Raw genomic sequence first — 23,891 nt, forward strand, 5'->3', positions numbered from 1 at the left:
GTGGATCTTCCCGACTCAGGATTGAACCCTTGTCTCTTATGTCTTCTGAAGTGGCAGGCGGGTGCTTTACCACAAGAGCCACCTGGGAAGCCCAGTAGACCATAACTGGTAAGCAAAGGGCAACTCTTCATGTGAAAGGAAACAGCCGACACTTGTGAAGAAGGTCCCTGCTTGGATACCGAGCAGCACCCCAAGTCTCTCCAGCCCCCAGGCAGGACTCAGTGGAGCCTGGCCTTCCTTGCTGGCTGGAGGACAGCCCGCATTGGACAGCAATGCAGAGGAAATGTGCTCCCATATATATTAATGAGATGAAGGAAAGTTTAAGACCCCAACATAATCTGTTTATACATTATACATTTCTCTTATTATTATTCAACATTGATTGAGTACCCTCAATTCAGTAAGCTTTTTATAGAATGTCCCAACAACTCTCAATTACCTGCAGGAGAAGCAGGTATGCTAAGAAATAAATGAAACCTGAGAAAAGGCCTGTAGTCCAGATCACAGATCTGAGAATAAACACCAAAACCTTATCTTGGCTGAGCTGTTGGCAAGGAACAAGAAGAAATCCTTGGAAGCTAAGCTTTCAGTTCCATGAGGGCAAGGACCGTGCAAACCACTTCACAGCTGCTTTGCCATGCCTAACACAGTGTCTAGTCTGGACACATTTGTCGAATGAATTTGTTTAAAGGAATGAATTATGTTAAAAATATCAAGCATCTTTTTTGGTGTGCTATGTGTCAGGAACTATTTAAGAGTTTTCCACATCTTAATTTTATTAAATTGTCGTAACAATCTTATAAAGCTAGGTAGATATTATTATAACTTCCATTTACCCTGAGGAAAAACTAAAAGTTCAGCGAGGTTAAGTAACTGGCTCAAGGTTGCACAGCTAGTGAGGGAGGGCAAGGTCAGAAGTCAAACCCTAGCAGTGTGGCACCAGAGTCTGATGGGCGCTCCCTGTTAGGACTAGAAAAAGTGAAAGCCGGACGTCTGCCTCTGGCCACCAGGTCACACTTCCTAGCTTTAAAAGTCTTGCTTCTTCATTCATCCGTGCCCTCCCTAATCTCAGACAGACCCTTGGACCCTCCTCACAGTACCTGCAGATAACCTGCTGTCTACATCAGTGGGGCTGTGCTCCTGACTTGGCCAGACACCCTCCAGCTTTCGTCCTCCCTTACTAACTTTCAGTGTCCTGTCTCAACCCTCCCTTTCATCTGATGGATTGTCCATCCTCAGTTTGAGGCTTCTCTGCTTACCTCAAAATACAGAGCTATCATCTTGATATTTTTGTTCCTGTTTATGGAATGTCAGGTTCTTCTACTTCTGTTCATTATCTCTATTCCTCTCCGTAACTCAACCAGGGGGAATAGTTAGCCTATTTTAGAGATGGGTGTGATGAAGTCAATGCTGGGATGTGGCGGGACCCGGGTCCAGAGCTGGTGGGCCCAGCCCCCAGATCCAGGCTCCTCCCAGTATTCTGAATTGTTTACCCCACTTCCACACTCACCTGCTGTGAAAAGCCCTACCACCCAAACGGTGAGACAGCCAGAGTTTGGGATGGGGTAGACATAGTAGGTGAAGCCTCCGTGCTCCCCAGTGGGGCTCAGTCAAGGAGCATTTGAGAGAATATCTGTCTCCTGAGCCCGTAGTCAGCCACAAGGGCAAACACCTAGGACAGGCAAGAGATCCGTGCTGAACTCTGATATTAAAAAGGAGGCAGTAAGAGCAGAGTGATCACTCTCAGCCTGTATATTAAATGTATTTTCCCTTTGGAAAAAAAAACCAGCAAAAGTTATGTTTCTACATAAAGGCAGTCTGTGTTTCATAGCTATTCTAATTTATGGGCCGTACATTCCTGTGATTGTCTTGAACTGAAGAGCCAAGTAAATAATCACGGAGAGCCACAGGTAAATCACTTGGAGGTGAACTGAGCCTGTCCAGAGCCTCCAGAAATAGCACAAACATTTCCTAATTTTGTAGATTTCTTCATCTGAGCCCAGAAAACGCCTTCTCTTGTTGGCTTTGAGATCTGACGTTTTTTCCCACTTACATCCTGAAGAGACAGCGGCAAGGTGAAACGTGAGATGTGTTAAAAGCATTTTCAAAGAGTCCGCTTCTAATTTTCCTTCTCAATTTCGAGGCAACAATGCCGTTCACTTCACTTCCACAAGTATTTATCCTGCTACCACAAGAGCTGGAAATGGGAGGCCCGGAGAGGCATCCAGAGTGGGGAGACATGGACCACAGCCTTCTGCAGCTTGGGACCTAGCTGATTATTTTAAATTTTGTTAAAACGCATGCGACATGAAACTACCATTTTAACTGTTTCCAAGTGTACAGCTCAGTGGCATCAAGTGTATTCATGTTGTGTGATCATCAACCACCATCCATCTCCAGAACTTTTTCCTCTTTCCAAACTGAAACTCCATTTCCATTAACCAATGACTCCTCATTCCTTCCTGCCCCCAGCTCCTGCCACCATCATGCTACTTTATGAATTTGACTACACTAGGGACCTTATGTAAGAGGAATCCTGCTGTATCTGTCCTTTGGGACTGGCTGATTTCCCTTAGCATAATGTCTTCCAGGTCCATCCATGTCAAAGCACCTGTGATTTTAAGAAGGAGAATATTGAACCAGTGGAAATAGTGGGTTGACCCAAAAGTTCATTCGGGTTTGTCCATACGATGTTATGGAAAACCTGAACAAACTTCTGGGCCAGCCTAGCAAGTCAACTAGAGGGGGAAATGCATATTCAGTCATTTGTGGTTGTTATAAGGAACTGTGAACCTAAACTGCAACAATAAATCGAATGTACTTTTTGAGCTAATACTCTGGGCAAGGCCTCAAGGGGTAAAATGAAGCAACGTCCTCAGTTGCATGGATCGTGTTCAGCTCTTTGTGACCCTATGGACTGTACCCCGCCAGACTCCTCTGTCCATGGGATTCCCCAGGCAAGAATACTGGAGTGGTTCTCTATGCCCTTCTCCAGGGGATCTTCCCAACACAGGGATTGAACCTGGGTCCCCTGCATTGCAGGCAGATTCTTTACCATCTGAGCCACTGTGGATGCCCAAATGAAGCAACAGAAGATGTTTCGCAAGGAGCTTATATCTAGCACAGGAGACCAGAGTGCAGATTCAAATTCAGATGTTAAGTGATAATTAACCTCAGAGTACAAATAAAAACACAGAAACATGGTTTTAGACAGAGAAGCCATTTCAGACAGATGTGATCGGGGAAGAGGTGGATCTTAGTGTGACCTTGATGGATAGGTAGAATTTAGTATAAAAGGCATGGGGAAGGAGAGAGAAGACATTGCAGACCAGCATGGAATGAAAGTGTGCTCACTGGCAAACTGCGTCTTGTTCACTGTTTGATGTCCTGTGCCTGGTACAATGTGTGTGTCCCAGGAATGAACGAATGCAGAGCCCAGAGGCTGGAAAGCCCAGGGTGAGTTTGGGAAACAGTGAATAGATAGTCTGCCTTGAGTAAAGGGTCCCATGGGGGAGCTAAGGTAAGAAAGATAATGTTGGTAGAGATCAGAATGTAGAAAACTTTGACTGTCAGACTAAGGAACTAGAACTTTCTTCTGGGGGAAAAAGGAGGCCTTTGAAGGTGGTTGTTCCAAGGGAGCTCATAGTGACCATTCCACACTAATTCTGATCATAAGTGTCATCAAAACACAAATTCTCCCTGAGAAGCTAAAAGTGGCAATAGCTGGGTAAATATCAATAGAGCATAAGGGTCTTCATTGGACATATACAGACTGGGTAATGTCTCCTTTAGAAGTATCAGTTTTTGGAAGCATTTTGACAGAAGGTAGAGAAAGCTGGCAATCATGAGTCTAGTAAGGACAACATTCCCCTAATCAAATATAAAAATGACAATTAAACTGTTGAGATTAAGAGGGAAAAGGCAGGTCTTGAGGCCATGAAAAGAGAGAGGATTACAAAATTAAGGGATCTTAAAATTCCCTTAGGAGGATCAGAAGCCAGAGACCATGACAAATGGCAGGCTTGAGTGACTGGCCAGTAAGGGAAATTTCAAAAGGAAAGAAGAGAAGGAAAGTTTTTGCCTTATAGAGTGCAAGGTTGGGATGCTTGCCAGGCTTTCATCTTGAAAAGAGAAGGAGAGCTTCAAGATGAAATGGCTGAAGAGAGTTGATCTGAAGCAAGGCAAATATGGATAGTCTCAAGGCATAGTCATAGGGTCATAAGAACATAAAACTTAAGGAGAGGAGAGATGAGGACAAGAGAGAGGAAAGGAGGAGAGGGAAGGAGAGGAGAGAGATAGGAAGGAGGAGGCTGACTCTACATTTAACAAGAAGTCACTCTAACTGGTTTAAAACAAAAAGACATTGATTACAAAGTCACAGGGGTATTTTATGGACTCTAAGAGGGCAGCCAAGATTGAGAGAAGAATGAAAGCAGGAACTGGAGAGCTGTCTAGAACCAGCAATTACCCTCTTTGTCTCTGTCCCTTTCAAGGCCACCTGCATGCAACTCTCTGCCCGCCTTTCCACTACTTTATTCTTTGTCCTCTCTTCTATGCTTGATAGCTGTCCCCATGGCCACCAAGATGATTTACCCCCAGTTCAAAAGACCCACAGAAGTTAACTAGTGGCCTTAACTCCCTTTCCAAATATCTGGGAGAGAAAATATGATTGGTCTGTTTGTGCAGGTTCTACCTGGTGCCATCAGCTATAGGCCAGGGCGGTAGAGGCCCTCAGTGTAAACATGCAACTTCTGAGGCTGGGAGGGCAGTTTTGGAAGGCAGGGGTCAGACTAGGCAGATTCCACAGAAAATCTGGACTAAACTGAATTGATCAGGGACCATGGAACCCTGTTAGGTAGGAAAGGCTTGAAGGACCATGAGCTGTTTCAGTCTAGAGAAGCAAGGGCCTCGGTGGCCATGAGAACAGCCAGGTGAGGAGCCTGCAGGCTTGTTTGTGGCTCTGCAGTGCCAAGGCGGCTGATTCCAGTAGAAGAAGGGGGTGAAAAGCTACACTTTAAAGACCCAGTGATTTGAGGCAGTGTACAATAACAGTGAAATAGAGATGGAAGTAGGGAACAGAACTAAAAAAAGGAGAAAGCAAATATATTTTTAAAAAAAACAGTGGGTTCTACCAAGCTGCTATGGTTAAACTTCAAGTTTGATTTTGATCTCCCTGGTGGCCAGAGATATCTGTTACCATTTGCAGGACTAGAAGAAGCAGCAATTCCTCAAGACATAGGAAGTACTTCTGACACAGATTCCTTAAGGAAATTTCTCAACAAAAATATCACAGAAGTAAATATGATAATAATGAGGAGTAATAACTACTATTTGTTCAAAATTACTTTGTGGCAGGAACCAAGCTACATTATATATGAATCATATATATTATATATAATTCATTCTATCCTGACAGGACTCCACTGGGTAGTCACTATTAAGCTCGAGTGACTGGTGAGGAAAATAAAGGGGCACAGAGGGTCCAGGAGACTTGCCCACATTCTCACAGCTGGTAGGAACGGTAGCAAAGGCATTGCCAGACTTTAGGGCCATACACTCAGCTACTACAAAGAATACTGTTCTTTAAAAGGAAAAGGTGAGACGTGAACGAGAAAAATTTCAGCCATGACCAGCACTCTCAAGTAGCTTTCAAGAAAGACATACACAAATAAAAAGCTAAAGATAACACACTGTTGCCGTTTTTGAGAGAGAACCTGCAGTGAGTCAGGCTTTGTCTTATATGTTTCTTATATTTTATCTCTTGATTTTCTAAATAAGCCTAAGAAGTATGTATAAGTGCCCTGGTCCTCTGTGTTTAGAGACTAGTTCTAACTGGGCCAAGTCCAAAATTCTTTGTCTGGCTGTCAAAGTTCTGCACAATTTAGCCATTTTGTATCCAACATAGTTTCTCATGACTGTCCTAAAAGTGGCAGCCATATAGCAAATGAAAAGGCACAGAATCTCAGGCTCTGCCATTTTCTTTTTGAGGGAATTTGAGTGAGTTCTTTAACCCATCTGAGCTTCAGTTTCTTCATATGCTCAATGGAGAGAATGATAAATATTTTCAAGATTTTTAAAAGAACAAAAGGTTTAAGAATGTATCATCCAGGGGATCACAGGATATCTGAAGGAGGGAGGGACTGGGGATGAGGAGTTGAAGGAACGATCTATCTATTCACTTCTTCATCCCATCACTATTTACTGATCCTGGACATAATTACTTCTGCATTTGGTACCAAAGGTGCAAAAGTGAAAGGGATGTGTCCACCCTTGAGGAAGTTACAGCTTACTGGCGAAGGAGAGGAAGGGCACATTTAAATAGAGACAGCATCATGCATAGTGAGAAGGGGTTAGTGATGAAGATCTGGAACAGACTTGCAGAAATACAAAATTTATTTTATTTTTTCAGAAATATGAACTTTAAAAACAGAGAGTGAGGGAGAGGTTCTGATTCAAGATGGTGGTATAGGAAGATCCGGAACTCAGTTCCTCCCATGGACACAGCAAATGTATAGCTACTATGGAACAATTTCCTCTAGAAAAGAACCTTTAAAATGGCATATCAGGCCTTTCACATTGAGCAAATGAGAAGTAAACCATATTGAAGTGGGTAGGAAAGACTGAAATAGTATCAAGCATCTTTTCAGACTATAATGGTATGAAATTAGAAATCAATTACAGTAAGAAAACTGGAAAATTCAAAAATACATGTAGACTAAACAATATGCTCCTAAATAGCTAATGGGTCAATGAAGAAATCAAAAGTGAAATTAAAAAAATACCTCGAGACATATGAAAATGGAAATACAATATACCAAAACTTACGGGATGCAACTAAAGCAGTTCTAGGAAGGAAGTGCATAATGATAATGCCTACCTCAAGGAACAAGAAAAATCCAAATAAACAACCTAACTACACCTCAAGGAACAAAAAAAAAACGAAGCCCAAAATTAGCAGAAGAAAGGAAATTACAAATAACAGAGACGAACTAAATAAAATAGAAACTAAAAATGGAAATAAAACAAAGACCTGGTTCTTTGAAAAGATAAGCAAAATAGACAAACATCTAGCTAGACTCACTAAGAAAAATGAAAGTTCACATAAATAAAATCAGAAATGAAAGAGGAGACGTTACAGTTGATAACACAGAAATTCAGAGGATCATAAGAGAGTACAACAAACAATTATATGCCAACAAATGAGGCAACCAAGGAGAAACAGATAAATTCCTAGAAACATATAACCTTACAAGACTGAATTATGATGAAATAAAAAATCTGAACAGATCAATTATTAGTAAGGTGATTGAGTCAGCAATGTAAAAACTCCCTACGAACAAAAGTCTAGGACCAGGTGGCTTCACTAGTGAAATCCACCAAATTAATAGCAATCCTTCTCAAACTCTTTCCAAAAAGAGAGGAAGGGGACATCCTTCCAAACATAGTTTTCAAGGCCAGCACTACTCTGATACCAAAACCAGACAAGAATATCCAACAAAAAAGAAAGAAAAAAAGAAAATTCTAGGCCAGCATCCCTGATGAGAGCTTCTCTGGTGGCTCAGTGGTAAGAATCCACCTGCCAATGCGGGAGACATGGGTTCAATCCTTGGGTAAGGAAGATCCCCTGGAGGAAGAAATGGCAACCCACTGCAGTATTCTTGCCTGGGAAAGAGGAACCTGGTGGGCTACAGTCCGTGGTGTCACAAAAGAGTCAGACATGACTTATTGACTAAATAATAACAACATCCCTGATGGACATAGATGCAAAAATTCTCAGCAAAACATTAACAAACCAAATTCAACAATACATTACAAGGATTATATGCTATTATCAAGTAGATTTATTCTAGGAATGCAGGGATAGTTTGACACATGCAAATTAATCAACATGATACACCACATTCACAAAATGAAGGATTAGAATCATAGGATGATCTCAATATATGCAGAAACAGCATTTGACAAAATCCAACATTCATTTGTGATAAAATTCTCAACAAGGTTAGTACAATGGGAACAAACCTCAAGATAACAAAGGCCATACAGGACAAGCTCACAGAAAACATCATACTCAACAGTGAAAAGCTGAAATCTTTTCTTCTAAGATCAGGTACACGATAAAGATGTCTATTTTTGCCAATTTTATTCAGCATAGTATTGACTGTTGAAATTTTATCCAGATCAATTAGGCAAGGAAAAAAAAAGGCATCCAAATTAGAACAGAAGAAACAAAACAGTCACTATTTTCAGATGACAGGGTACTATATATATAGAACGCTCTAAAAGCTCCAACAAAAAATGATTCATACGAATAAATGAGTTCAGTAAAGTTGCAGTATGTTGTTGCTGTTTAGTTGCTAAGTTGTGTCCAGCTCTTTTGTGACCCCATAGACTGTAGCCTGCCTTGCTCCTCTGTCTATGGGATTTTCCAGGCAAGAATACTGCAGTGGGTTGCCACTTCCTTCAGAGAATCTTCCCAAAGCTGGGGATCAAACCCCCATCTCCTGCAATGGCAGGCAAATTCTTTACCACTGAGCTACCAGGGAAGCCCCAAAGTTGTAGTATGCACAGTCAAAATACAGAAATCTATTGCATTTTAATATAATAATATCAAACTACTAGAGAAATTGAGAAAACAATCCCGTGTACAATTGCATTAAAAAAAATAGCTGGACTAAATTTAAGCAAGGAGGTGAAAGGCCCTGTGTACTGAAAACTATAAGACACTGATGAAAGAAACTTAAGAAGGCACAAATAAATAGAAGGATTTTGTGCTAGTAGATTGGAAGAATTAATATTATTGAAATCCTTACTACCCAAAGCCACCTGCAGATTCAGTACAATTCCTATTAAAATTTCAGTGACATTTTTCACAGAAATAGGACAAATAATCCTAAAATTTGGATGGAACCACAAAAAACCTCTAATAGTCAAAGAATCTTGAGAAAGAAGACTAAAGCTGGAATCGACATGTGCCCTCTTTGCAAACTATATTACAATGCTATGATAATCAAGGTAGTATGGTACTGGCATAAAAACAGACACAAAGATCAATGTGACAGAATAGAAAGCCAAGAAATAAACCCATGCATATATGGCCAATTAACTTCTGACACAGGAGCCAAGAATGTAAAATGGGGGAAGAACAATCTCTCCAATAAATGGTATTAGAAAAACTGGACTGCTGCTGCTGCTAAGTTGCTTCAGTCGTGTCCGACTCTGTGCGACCCCATAGACGGCAGCCCACCAGCTCCCCCATCCCTGGGATTCTCCAGGCAAGAATACTGGAGTGAGTTGCCATTTCCTTCTCCAATGCGTGAAAGTGAAAAGCATGAAGAGACCGCTATCTTACACCATACACAAAAACTAACTCAAAATGGATTAATGACTTGAATGTAAGACTTGAAACCATAAAACTTTTAGAAGAAAACCTAGGCAATAAACTCCCTGACATAGGTCTTAGCAATATTTTGGGGGGATTTGACACCAGAAGCAAAGACAAGAAAAGCAAATTAAAAAATGAGATAACCACATCAAAAGCTTTTGCACAATGAAGGAAATAATCAACAAAATGAAAAGGCAATCTCGTGAATGGGAGAAGATACTTTCAAAGAATATATCTGATAAGGGTTGATATCAAAACTACAGAAAGAACTCATACCACTCAATATAAAAAGAATGGAGAAAGACAATGTGGTATACACACATGCAACACACATACATGATGGAATATTATTCAGCCATAAAAAGAACAAAATCTTGCTATTAGGTTGGTGAAAAAATAATTGCAGTTTTGGATCATGAATTTTAAATCATTATAACTAGGCACAAATACATCTGTATTAATCAAAATAGGAGGAACCATTACAATCATCACATTTTTGCTAATGAGAAGTTTGTTTATTCCTGTAGCACAAAAATCCATGCTTCAGGATTTGACAAAGCCTTGGAAAGCATTTTCTGCATCTTGCTGGTTGTGGAAGTGTTTCCCTACAAAAAAGTTGTCTAGATGCTCTTGGTTGGTGAGAGGTCAAGTATATATGGCGAATGAGGCAAAATTTCATAGCTCAATTTGTTCAACTTTAGAAGCATTGGTAGTGTGACATGAGTTGGATGTTGTCATGGAGAACTGGGCTCTTTTTGTTGACCATTGCCAGCTGCAGCATTGCAGTTTCATTGATTTGCTGAGCATAATTCTCAGATGTAATGGTTTCGCCAGAATTCAGAAAGCTGTATCAGACCAGCAGCAGACCACCAAACAGTGACCTAGACCCTTTATGGTGCGAGTTCGGCTTCAGGAAGTGCTTTGGAGCTTCTTCTCGATCCAACCACTGAAGTGATTTTCACTGGTTGTCATATAAAATCCACTTTTTGTCACACATCACAATCTGATCAAGAAATGGTTTGTTGATATTGTGTAGAGTAAGAGAAGAGGAAGCTTCAAAATGACGATTTTTTAGAAAATTTTCAGTCAGCTCATGAAGCACCCACTTATCAAGCCTTTTCACCTTTTCAATTTGCTTCAAATGCTGAATGACTGTAGAACGGTTGACACTGAGTTCTTTAACAACTTCTCGTGTAGTTGTAATAGGGTCAGCTTCAATGACTGGTCTCAGTTTATACTTGTCAACTTCTGATGGCCGGCCACTATGCTTCTTATCTTCAAGGCTCTCGTCTCCTTTGCAAAACTTCTTGAACACCGCACTGTACATTTGTTAGCAGTTCCTGGGCCAAATGCGTTGTTGATGTTGCAAGTTGTCTCCACTGCTTTACAACCCACTTTGAATTCTAACAAAAAAATTGGTCAAATTTGCTTTTTGCCTAACATCATTTCCATTGTTTAAAATAAATATAAAATAAACAGCAAGTAATTAGCCAAAAAAATAAAGTGAGAAATGCACATTAAAATGATGTATAGCATAACCACATTTAAGAATGTATTCCAGTATCATATATAGCAAATTTCAACAATGCAAAAACCGCAGTTACTTTTGTACCAATCTAAATATTTGCAACAGCATGGAGGGACCTATGGGGAATTCTGTTAAGTATGTCAGACAGAGAAAGACAAATACTATATTATCTCACTTATATGTGAAAGCTTTAAGAAAAAACAAAACAAGCTCATAATACAGAGAATAGATTGGTGGTTGCCAAAGATGGGGTAGGGGATGGGCAAAGTGGGTACAGGAAGTCAAGAAATACAAACTTCCAGTTATAAACTAAAGAAGGCAAGGAGATATAATGTATAGCATGGTGATTATAGTTTATAATATTATATTGCATAATTGAAAGTTGCTAAGAGAGTAGATCTTAAAAGTTCTCAGCACAAGAAAAAAAATTCTGTGACTCTGTATGGTGACAGATGTTAACCAGACTGACTGGGTCTAGTTATTGTTATTTGTATATATTGCAATATATACAAATATTGAATCATTATATGGACTGCCTGAAGCCAATATAATGTCAGTTATGTCTCAATAAAATGAGAGAGAGAGGCGCCTTACATGAGCGTAACTTTATTGAAAATGCTGGTAGCACTTGGTATCTGAGTAAGTCCAAGGGTGAAGAAGACAGAGAAAAGTCTGGGAGGAGGAAATTAGATGGAGAAGTTGGTTTGATTTAGTAGTGAGACATTCATTCAAAAAATATCCAGGTGGCAATGACATGGACCAGAACTGGGTGTGAGGAAAGAACAGGATCAAAATTTAGGAATAAGAAGTAGTGATGTGATAACTGTAATCATAAAATGTGGCTTTCTGAGGAATTGTATAAGATATAAGAGGAGAAGTTTAATGAAATAACCTTGGAAACGTGAGGAGAAGGAGAAGCCAACAAATAAGGGAACAGAGAGGTAGGAGAGAAGACGGTTGACTCAGTATAGTGCAATATCCCAAAGTCATTTGTGGAGAGTTGAGAAGAGCAACAGAATTACCTGAAATGTTTTGTTTTGTTTTGTTAATCAGGATAAGAAAAGGTAAATTTTTTTCAGCCACAAATCAGAGAGAGCTATCAGTAAAGAAAAATCCAGATTGTAGAACGTTTGGAAAGCTATGGGTAAAGATAAAAATAGAGGTAGTTGACATTAATCACTCATCTGAGAAATTCTACAATGAAGGAAGGAAACACACAAAATAGTGAATAAATGGGCCATCAGGGTCAAGTGAATGGTTCTTTTCAATTGAGAGAAAACTCCACTGAGAACAAAGCCAAGCATGAGAGATATTTTGATGTAGGGTTTGGGAAATGTTCAAGAACTTGCACCAGGTAGGCTAAGTCTTCTCATATAAGATTAAACCAGAGAGCTTCTGATTGGAACATAGGAAGGGGAAATATTCTTAATCCTGGAAAACAAGTTGAATTTTGATAATATGAACTTTGGGGTGCTAAACCTTCATTTGTCTGTCTAGCAGGACGGCAAGAACCGAGGGAGACAAGGAGGGCTGGTGACCTGGGTTTGGGGTTGACACCTGTTTGAAACAGGAATGAGAATCTGGAGTGTGGGCAAGGTTAGGTGTCTAGGCTGGATAGTGAGGGCTGGGTGGGGATGGGAGCAGAGTCAACAGAATGAAATGGGTAAAAAAGGAGGTTCTGAAGGCTTTGGCTTAAGTGAGATTTTGGAGAAGTCAAGGGAAATGACAGGAGAGCTTGTTTCCCAAGGCTGCCTTCACAAATTACTCCAAACCTGACTTAAAACAAATAGAAGTTCATTCTCTCCCAGACCTGGAGGCCAGAAGTCTGAAATCAAGGTATAGGCAGAGATGTGCACCTTCCAAAGGCCCTAGGGGTGAACCCTTGCCTCTTCGACCTGCTGGTGGCTCTGGGCATGCCGTGGTTTGTGGCTGCATAACTCCAGTCTCTCTCTGTCTTCACGTGACCCTCTCCTCTGTGTGTCCCAAATCTACCTCTACCTTTCTCTTATTAGGGATACTTGTCATTGGATTTAGGCTACACCTGATAATCTAGGATTATCTCATTTCAAGATCCTTAAATTAATTGCATGTGCAAAGACTACCTAAAGAGACTTGCATTCACACGTTTGTGTACATACATCTTTTGGGGGCCATCATTCAACCCACCCGAACAGGTAAGGAGGATGTAATCAGAACTAGGAGCCCACCCTGAAGGAGGGCAGAGTTGCACCAGTGTCTTTGGGTCTCGTTTGGCATATATGACACATATGCTGATATATGGTGCAGAGGGGGATTGAGAAGGTCAAGTTGGGGAATAATGATATTAATAGTTGTGACAGTCAATGTTTCGGGAATGGATTCCTTGAGGAGGATGGATGAAATGGTTAAAACTAAGTGGCCAGTGGCAGGTATTTCTCTAAAGTCAGTGATTTCCGGAGGTCTTCTGCCAAGAGTGTTAGGAGACCAACTACCAAGACTTTAAATATTGACGAGAGAATGACACTGCAATGATCTGGAAGTTCCATTAAGACCCAGGAGAAGGCTGACCCTCTTTTTTTATCCCTCTCAGCCAGGGAGCATGGGACCTATGTGGGAAAAGATAGTTTCTTTCTCACTTCTAGATACTACTCATGGTTTCTCTACCCCACAGAGAAAGTACCCCTCCACGACACCTCAAAAAAACATCTTTAAGCCAATAGAAGATAGGGCAACTGGATTTCAAAATTTTTACCTCCCCCCTTTAAAAAAAAAAAAGACAAAATTTTTCTTTTTTATGTTTCTGGATTTTTTTTCTTTCAGATAGCTACATCTCTGTATCTATCCAAAATAGCTTGCTTGAGAGCAGGGACCATGTCTATTTGCTCCTTCTTTTATCTTTCGAGTCCAGCAAAGAACTCAATTAGCAGAGTTTGTCAAAATGAATGAGTGAATGAAAGAATATATAAATAAATGCGTGAATGAAATTGTGTTTCCCTAGTTTCATATGCATGTAAACCACCAGCAGGACTGTCTTTTAGCAAGTGTTGAAGATGGGCTCACTTGATCTGTGTCCCGTCCTTGAATTCCTGTACCAGTATGGATAATAGCTCAGCGCCTTGTCAATAAGTACAGCGTGTTCCATCCGCAGCTGCCAAACTCTTAACAAGCCATCTGAGCGGAGGTGCTTGTGTGAAGGTGACATTTGCCCCCACCAATGTCATCTAAGGAAATACCCATCTTCCCTTAAGTGTCTCTCCTCCCTGCCTTCACATATCAGTGCACTATAAATGATGATGAGGAGGGTTTGTAAATCAAGAAAAAGGCCCTGCTTTCAAGCACTCCTTAATTAGGTAGGATGGATACAGCATCCTAGTTCATTTGGACGGGACAGTGGGGAACCGTTCCATCTCTTGCACGTCCCCACCTGGGCCCTGCAGTGTTCCCAGGGTGATTGCTCTGTGTAAGAAGTTTATACCTTCTAAGCTTCTTCCTTCTTATGCCAAGACTGGGAGGGATATCGTGCAGGTAAAGTCTGCCACCAGTTTAATGAAAAGGTTTGGAGCTTCAATGTGAAGTTAAACTTTCTGTTTATTTAGTAACATATATCATCTGTTTCTGAAAACAAGTGAAGGTTTCTTCTAAGATTACATAAATTAGGTCAGGGGAAAATAAACTATAAATAGATGAGAAAAGAGAAGTAGGGTTTGGAATCCAAAACCAAGCCAGGAAGGAGACTATAACATAGCAATGCAGACTGAAAGCCCTGCATCCTTTGTGTGGCATTCACATTTGGATCTGAGTGTTCTACAACCAGCACAAAAGGGAACCCTGATCAACCATACAATTTACAGCATCCATGATACAACGTGCTCACAGGCCAAATACTTAGTAAAACTCAGTTAATTCTGACCTGGGACCAGGCAGGGATTTCTCCTGGGGTTCCTCATAATGAGGGCACTCTGTGATGAAATAAAACACGTCAATAAAATCTCCACACAAAAAAATGCATTCTGCACAAAACTATTCCTTAGTAGAAACTCACAACATCAACATCCGCCCAAAAGGAGAAAACTATAAAAGCAATTCTTTGTGGACCAACATGAGGAAACCGGTTCAGTGCTGGCCTGGCTTAAATTGGGAATAGACTTGAGAGAAGCTTGACAGCTGCCAAACGTGGCTGAGAGGAAGACGCCCTGGCTCTAGGTCCTGTTCTGTTGCCATGTGGGACACTGAGAAGAGCTCACACGTTGGATCCAGGTAAAAGTGAATTTGGGGCTTCCCAGGTGGTTCAATGAGTAAAGAATCCTCAATTCAGGAGACACAGGAGATGCGGGTTCAATCCCTGGGTCGGGAAGATCTCCTGGAGCAGGAAATGACAGCTCACTCCAATATTCTTACCTGGGGAATCCCATGGACAGAGGAGCCTGGTAGGCTATAGACCATGTGGTCAAAGAGTTGGACACAATTTAGAGATTAAACAACAACAACAAAAAGTGAATTTTAATCATTAATTAGCTGTGTGCTCTCAAGGCATCTGAACCTAGGTTTACTTATCTATATAATAGTTTGATATGATCTCTTTTGTGCAGACTGTTGTTAAGTATAAAGGGCAGTGTAGATGCAGGGCCCAGCACAATGTCTGAAACAGAACAAGTGCATAAAGAAGACTAGCTATAAAGGTTTCTGTTGTGTACTTGGGCAAGGTGAACTTCTTGGGTCTCGGTTTCTTCATCAGAAACTAATGGTGTTGATTAGTTTGCATCTCTAGCATTCTACTTTATGATTCCATGAAATTTAAAATATAACTTTATATAAAAAAAACAGGAATACTAAAATTATGTTGTTGCTTTTGTGCAAATTTTCTCCATTTTAATAACAGTTCATACTGTACACATGTTCTCAGACCTACTATAGAAATGTGATAATATCAAACAATTTATTAATGCATGATATAAAAATAGGGAATAGAAGTTGGTGGGAAAGTCTTAAATGCAGGTAACTACCGGACTCCTATCCCTACTGCTTGCTGGATAGATTCTCATTTTCTTAGCAGGAACCTGGAGACCCTTCAGCATGTGGCCACTGCCCCATCCTCTGGCCTTGCCCCTGACCTTGATCAAATGCCAGTGGTGGTCCAAACCCACCCAATTTCCTTAAACTGTGCTTTACAGTTTACAAACCAGTTCTTCTGCCTCCAGTGCTTCATCCCACCCTTCCCAACTGGCATCCAGAAATCCACTTAAAGAAATTTCTAGATGGCTAATACTAACTCCTAAGTTATCTTAGAAAGATAAAGTGTGAAGGAACAAAAATAATATCCAGTGCTGCGGTTTCTGTTTCTCATTGTGCCAATATCAATCCTAAGATTTGTTAAGTACCTACAATGTCCCAGGCACTGCCTCATATACACTGTCTTTTCATTCTCATAGCATCCCTCAGAGGTGAGAAGTGTGCCCATTTTACAGATGAAGAAACAGAGGCTCAGGGAAGTTAAGTAATTTTCTCAAAATAAAACAACTAGATGGTTTGGGAGTGGAATTTGAGCCCAGGTTTCTGAATCCAAAGCCAGTGTTCTTTCTGTCCCACCATACTGCCTTCCCAAAGGAGCGAACACCATCTCAGGTGGAGCTCTCTACACAAGAAGTGGGGCAGTCAGATACATGAGACACAGTGACTCCTGAAGGAGTGGAAGGTAATTTGACAGTCTATTCTATTGGCTCCAGAGGGGACTATTCTCAACTGTCTTTCCCCAGTACACACGCTCTCTCATACACACACACACACACACACACACACACACACTCTCAATCTCAATCTCTTCATCAAATCAATTGACAGTATGTACAGAAAGTCACAGGACTTCCCAGGTGGTGCTCCTGATAAAGAACCCACCTGCCAATGCAGGAGATGCCAGAGATGTGAGTTCAGTCCCCGGGTTGGGAGGATCCCATGGAGAAGAAAATGGCAACCCATTCCAGTATTCTGGCCTGGAGAATTCCATGGACAGATGAGCTTGGTGGGTTACAGTCCATAGGGTCGAAAAGAGTTGGGCACAACTGAATCAACTTAGCACACACATTCTAATTTGAGAGCTTTCAAAAATCACGATGACCCAATTACTTTTCTTCTTGTAAATTTAAGGAAAACTTAGAAATGCTAGGACATGAGACAAGGCACAGAAGAACAAGGAACTGAGGGAATAGGGAATATGTATCCTGACAAGAACTCATGGCATGTCATCTCTGTTTTAGGCAACAATTGCAGAATTGCCATTGGGGGGTCAGAATATTGTTTTTCAGCAGAAAGTAGTTTTCTGTGTTTGAGCATCCAAATGCAAAAAGAAAAATACCAGTACCACAGGCCAAATACAAAGAGGGGGGGATCCAATTTTAAAAATGCTCATGGCAATGAAAAACTATAACTTTCCATGTGAACCAATTCATTGAGGCCTTAACATTCATTTGTTGGGAATGGAGGGGGCAGTAAAATCTGCCGTCGGAGCCAACTGGGAAGCGGCAGGCTGGAAAGGTCAGCTCTGGCTAGGGATGCGCAGCTCCTCAACTTTGTTAAAATGATGGTATTCGACAGAAGTTACATCTGAGGTCAAGTGACCGCAATAACAGGGGACAAGGAGTGCTCTCAAATCATTCTCAGGGATGAAAATGACATGAAACTGACATAATATCTGAGGTGAGATGAAACTCAAATCCTCAGCAGCTGAACACTTCACCTACTGATGGGCAGCCTGACCCTCACCAATCTCATAATCATACCCATGTCAAGAGGGGAGCAGAGTAACAGGAGGCGTCGCTCTGGCATTTTGGGGGAGGGAAGGCTTTGTCTCTCTGCTTCTGAAATGATGTTGTTAAAAGTTTCAATACTCAGCTTTAAACCTTTCAAATCAATGTCTTATTAGAAAAATTGGATTCCACATACATGCGTGGAACCTCTTTCCTTATGTAATATTTCTTCACTCTGGGTATTTCTTGGCTAGAATTTTCAGCAATAAAATGTGTGTTTTAGTTCAATGACTATCTTGATGTCATTTAAAGATTCAAGCCAACGGCAGTCAAATCAGGAGGACGATCTCTAATCTGGCTTAATCTTCTAGCTTCAAAACTACTTGTGCACTCCCCAGTGCAGTGGGTGCAGGAGGGGTGGGTTGGGAAGAAGATAATTATAAATTATAATCTCTTTGCCCCCAGATAACTTGTGTGAAAGGAGGGTGTTCTGGAGACTGTTGAATATATTAACCCATGATAAAGGACTTCAGAAAAGGGAAGCCTAAACTACATTTGAATTTAAAGCAAGCATTAAAATTAAAAACCCAAAAGGAGAAATATTACATTTAGTCAGCTGTTACAAAAAATACTTCATGCTCTACCATCTGTCCTGTACTTGCTCTAATGTGAGGTTCAGTCTCGCAGACTGTACCCCCATCTATCGGTGTGTTTAAAAGAAGTTTTGGTGTACGTTTGTTTTTTTCCCGTGAGGAGAGAGAGGGTGAATCAAGGTGTGGCTGATTTGCATAAACACAAGGGCTCTGACTTCCAAATACACCCTATCTCTTCCCTGCCAATGAGAGTGGGCTCCCCCAAAGCCAATAAATGCAGTTGTCAGCAAGGGGATGGATCAGCATGTATTTAAATCAAAGACAGCCATGAAAGACTGCATTAGTTCTGTTCCCAGGACCTGTCAAACCACAGAAGAGATTAAACATCTGACCCTCTTCATCCCCATCATTGCTCCACAAGAGACGTTTCTGTCACTATTGCTGCCACTTGGGTTTCAAAGATGCCACAAAGCCTAGGGCGACCTCTGCTACATTTCAGTGTTGTTTATTGATTTCTGACCCAGTGCTTAATAGTTTTCCCAGTCCCCCTGAATGGCTTTTGTAAGCAATGGGGTTTGTACATCTCACCGATCAATACCTTTTATATTTACAATAAAATTGAAACGGCTTCTGCTGGGGGCGCAGCCCAGCATTTGTCATCCTTCAGCGAGGGAAAACTATGTCATTATCTGAATTAAAACATTTATTTCTGATTAAGAGAGTGTCCTATCTCATTAATTTTTCCCTTTCCAATAGAATGGGAATAGAACCCTATTGATTTTTGCACTTTTACACATCTCCACTGCTGGGAAGATAATTGAGAAGTTAGCCAGAATAAATGAAGTTTCAAGTCTAGTGGGCCAGCCAATACCTTCCAAATTCAAGGTGTTTTTATGAAGCTGGATTTTAATTTGTTGGCAAGCTGAAGCAGTGGGACTTATTCGGCTGAGTAAATTGGATTAAGAGTAGAATCGGCTCAAAGCATGTCTTGGGGAATGCTGAGGGCCTGACTCCCCCCTGACAGTCAGAGCCTTGCTTTAGATTTATGCTAAGACAGCTTCCAAATTGCCCTCCTTCAAAAATCCCAGCTCGCTTCAGGTTGTGTGGATCACTGACCTAAAAGCCTATTAACTCATGTTTCCCTTCCTCATGCCCATCATTTTAAAAACAACCAAGATCTAATCGGAGGTTGAACTAGACCTTTGGATTGTCGGCACCAATTGATTACACTTTGTTAGAATAATGGGACTAAATCCAAGTTTCATTAAAAGGAATTCCCTTTGCCTAGAACCCTTTTTTCCGAAGACCTTTCAATTATAAGCCCTTTTGGCACACATAGGGAATCCTACTCACTTTGATATTTTTCTCATTTAGGAATTAACAGTGATTTGTCCTTATTTCCTTTTTTTTTTTTTTAATTTTTTTTTTTAATTTTATTTTATTTTTAAACTTTACATATGCAAAACCCAAGCATTGTCTGTCCAGGAAAGGACAGAAAATGTACCTGGTCTCTAGGGTTAGAAGGAAGCAGGGGATACAGACAATTTAAACCATAGCTATCTTTGTTAATGCCTTAATTCATTACCTTCTCTGTAATTTATTTATCATTGGTCCATTACTTTTAGCATTCACATTCACTTCTACATATCTTTAGTCCCTCCAGGAAAAACGGGTTTCATCCTCACATTAAAGGAGAATGAGAACGAGGTTACAACTAAAGCTCTTCCAAGTTATAGCTAAAGATTCTTCAAAGGAAAAAAAGTTGCCAGGTGACCTGAAAATAGAGAGATGCAGAGGTAAGAGCTCTTCTAAGAAACCAGGTTGGGAATTTGAATTCATGGTTAGAACCCCGCAGCTTGAGGGGAACATGAAAATCATGCTTCCTTTTAGAAGTAAAATGAATCAGTGAAAATTAAGGAAACTTTTACAGAAAAGATTTCCTGGATTTATGAAGCTGAATTTATGTAACATAGGACAGCCTGAATTTGGTGGCATGCTCTTTGGTATATACATACACACACGCACATCTGCAGCGAAAAAGAAACAACCAAGGAAGCACTTCAAGAAGGCTTTATTGAAAAAAAAAAAAAAATCAACACAGCAGATTAAAAATGCTGTGAAAGTGAAGAACTTAATTTCTGGCTGCATTTTAATGCATAGTTCGAAGTACCAAAGTATGCAAAAGGTTGAATACATTCATCACAAACAGTTCTGTTTTCTCTCTTTACACCAATGAGGAATTACAGGATTACCAATGACCTTCCTCCCAATGAAGCTCAGTAATTATGGTCATTTATTATACAACTGAGATGAATGGATGAGATTTACATAGAATAAAAATATTATTTAACAGCTGTGTTATTGATGTGTGAAGTGTAATTTTAATTTATTTAAATGCTATAAATATATTGTTAACATATTCTTTTCAAATTAACCTCCTGAACCACACACTGGCAAAACTTCAATTAATAGTGTGCTAAAATCTATTTTCTCATGTTGTGTGGAACTGTGTATAGCTAAAAATATGTACTACTGTGATGCCTCGGCATACTTTACCAGTGTATTTTACTTTTCTCCTTGATTCATGATTTCAATTTGAAATTGAATTTCAATTGGAATCATTTAGGAAAATATATCTTCCCTTAAATAAAGGGTCCCTATTTAACTTTGAAATTGTTTTTACTATAAATTCCAAATGCAATGATTTGAGAAAAATTCTATATATTTATGTTCATTTGGCATATTGCAATATTTTTAAATATTTAGCATATTTCCATTGAAATGATAAAATGGGAAAAATATTTGAGCCAACAGCTCTATCTAATTTACTTAGCATATTAGCATAATCTCAACAAGCCTGCAAAGAAACCACTTGCTATATTTTATGTTGAATCACTTGGTACCAACAGCATATTGTATGTCTATATGCAGAGATAGACGTATGTATTTTACTTCTAGGTTTATCTCTTTTGTATTCTGTCCATTTGCCCCTGGCTGTCATTATTCCATGCTCATCGACAGAAGAGTTATAGTTTGCAAAAACCTATCAGGTAGGCTGGACACTAGATAATTGAGGTGATGATCATCCCCAGCAAAAGACAATTGATAGTGATAGTGTCAGAGGCTGCACCTAACAAGATCTGTACCCTCTGTCTCCTTTAGCCTTTCTCTGGAATGGACCGAATATGGAATAACATGGACATGGCTGATGAGCATCCCGAGGTAGACGGCAGTGCATAATACTTCCTGGAACTGCGATAGGATGGGGGTGTCTTTTGACACTGAGGCAAGTTATTAAATAGAAGTGTGAACTATTAAGAGATGATCTTGACCCTCAGTACATTTTTATCAAAGTCAAAAAATATTTGACGCCACTGAACAGCTTACCTCTGGTACAAGGGGAGAAATGTTTTATTACGGAAATTCGTACTACATTCTTCAAAAAAGAAGAACTCAGAATACATACATTTCTAAATTTAAAACAGCTTGTAGGACTTCCAATAATTAACAGTAGTCATACACTAAGTATGCTCTGGAGTGATATTTGTAAGTGAGATGGTTGACCAACCTTCATAAGAACTTCCTAAATTGAAAATAAAAAATTTTAAATTACATTTTAAAATAAAGATGATTTTAAGTCTCTTTTGTGCTAACATGATTTAACACAGCTTTTCCTAAAAGGCTTTTCCAATCTACTCTCTTTAAATGCAGAGACGTCTTGGGGATGAAGGAGATTTTCAGGTATATACAGAACACTGAAAATGCAGATTTTTTACACAGAGGGTAAGATGCCCTCTAGATTTTTTGGTCAGCAGCTGCCATAGCCTCTTAGGCTGTTTTCTTACACCCTATTCTATCTGTTCTGACCATTTTTTAAACTGAGGGACCACCACAATTCTTACAACACTTACTCCTCATCAATTTAAGTCTAAGTACTGCATATTATAACACTCTAATTGCAGGGACAAAAGCTAATGCAGCCCAGTGACAATGGACTTAGGCCAAAAAGGATGAAGAAAGTCTTAGTTTTGCATGGCTATTAAACACCCTATAGTCTCTATAAAAATATGCCAAGTTGAGGCCTAATAGTAATAAAATAGTATGGGTAATGCCCTCCATCCTGGCTGAATGAACAATGCCCCCTGATTGGGTAATTGACAAACTACACACTGTAACACACTCCCGAATAGCCCTGCTTTTTCATTATGTTGAACAATAGGTTAACTAGATAACTCTGCACTTGGCAAAATTACTTTCCACTGACTTCAAACCATCTTCTTTTCTCCTCAAGCTACTGCTCCCTGTGATATTTCGGCATTCTTCTCCCCAGCAGTGCACTTTCAAAGCCAGTTATATGCTAGCTCAGTGGTGCTCAGATTCTTTCTGTTTTACCTTTCCCCAGGGTCAATTGCCTTTGGGAGGGAACCAATATAGATTAACAGGAAAGATATACTGCCTGATTCATGGCATTTAGAGAGGCCTTCAAATGCACACTGGCTCTTCTGGGATTGATGCTGTTTCAGTCAGAATCCTGTCTGCAATTAGTAAATAATTCCCAGTTCTGAAAACGTAGTTCTTTTAGACAAAATGCAAGCAAAAGGCATATCTTTAAACCCTTGGGTACGTCATTCATTTTGTAAAATGTTTATAGATCTGGCCACATTGTCCGGTGGACCAAGGCATTTGGAGTTCATGCAAGAATTTCTGAAGCATCTCTTTTCTGCCTTCCTGTCAGCATGAGTCAGCATGGCTGGCAATACCTTAAACAAAGCTCTGAGGCCTCCCTGCCACTCCCCTCTGTGCAGCTGAGGAGGCGAGGACTGTTCACTTAATACAGGATATCGATTGATTTATAACAAAGTGATAGATATAACTATTGTCGTTGGAATTACACTGAGTTATAGCGACATAGTTTTCTATTCTACAAGCCACTCCCCATATGTACCATAACTCAAACCCTGAATGACAATAATACTATCTTTGAAATTTATATTCATGATTATAAATTAATTCTTTTTTTGGCTGGACCACCAGCAGTATGGACTTGTAATTTCCAAACAGCATTTATGGCATTAACTTGGGAATACTATCCATCAAGTCTGATGACAAATTGTGGAAGATGATGGTCTTGCCCGCCTCTGGCTCAAGCAGCCAGTTGTTTTCCAGAGGAGAAGGAACCCTTCAACAGAGAAGATGAGGGTGGTCTCCTCTACAGACTGCCTCACAGTGATAATAACTGGCTGTGTGGCAGACTTGCCACTTCAAAAGAGGAGGAGGGACTTGGTAAATTTTTGCAGAAATTCTCTAGATACTGCTTATAATAGCAATGTCTGCTATTTATGGAGATGCTGCCACATTCCAGTATGCTATATTCATTATGTCAAATCCTATCTATAATCCAGCAAAGGGTATTGCTGTACCCATTTTATAGATGCAAAGACTGAGAAACAAAGAGTATGAGTGGCTTGCCAGACATCATAGAACTAGCAAGTCAGGATTTGAATCCATGCCCATATAACTTCACAGAGCCAAGCGTTCCCACAGATACAGGTTTCAAGACTGAATTTTCCAAGTACAATACAGAGTAGCCACCACCCTCACCAACATAAAGCATCTTGGTTTGCTTAAAAGAAAAAATAATGATTCTAAATAACTGGGAATAGTTG

The 23,891-nt window shown here is 40.1% G+C and overlaps 1 long non-coding RNA gene across 2 annotated transcripts in view; it reads left to right on the top strand.

Moving 5' to 3' along the window:
• LOC129656204 (uncharacterized) overlaps positions 1–21,740 on the top strand; it is a 37,429-nt gene extending 15,689 nt beyond the window's left edge. For both annotated transcript variants that reach the window (XR_008716264.1, XR_008716265.1), the window contains exons 2-3: positions 19,880–20,021; positions 21,388–21,740. This is a non-coding gene — a long non-coding RNA (uncharacterized LOC129656204). The remainder of the gene's footprint in view (positions 1–19,879; positions 20,022–21,387) is intronic.
• Positions 21,741–23,891: the final 2,151 nt, after the last annotated feature.

The sequence above is a fragment of the Bubalus kerabau genome, chromosome 6 (assembly GCF_029407905.1).
Source record: "Bubalus kerabau isolate K-KA32 ecotype Philippines breed swamp buffalo chromosome 6, PCC_UOA_SB_1v2, whole genome shotgun sequence".
NCBI lineage: Eukaryota > Metazoa > Chordata > Mammalia > Artiodactyla > Bovidae > Bubalus > Bubalus kerabau.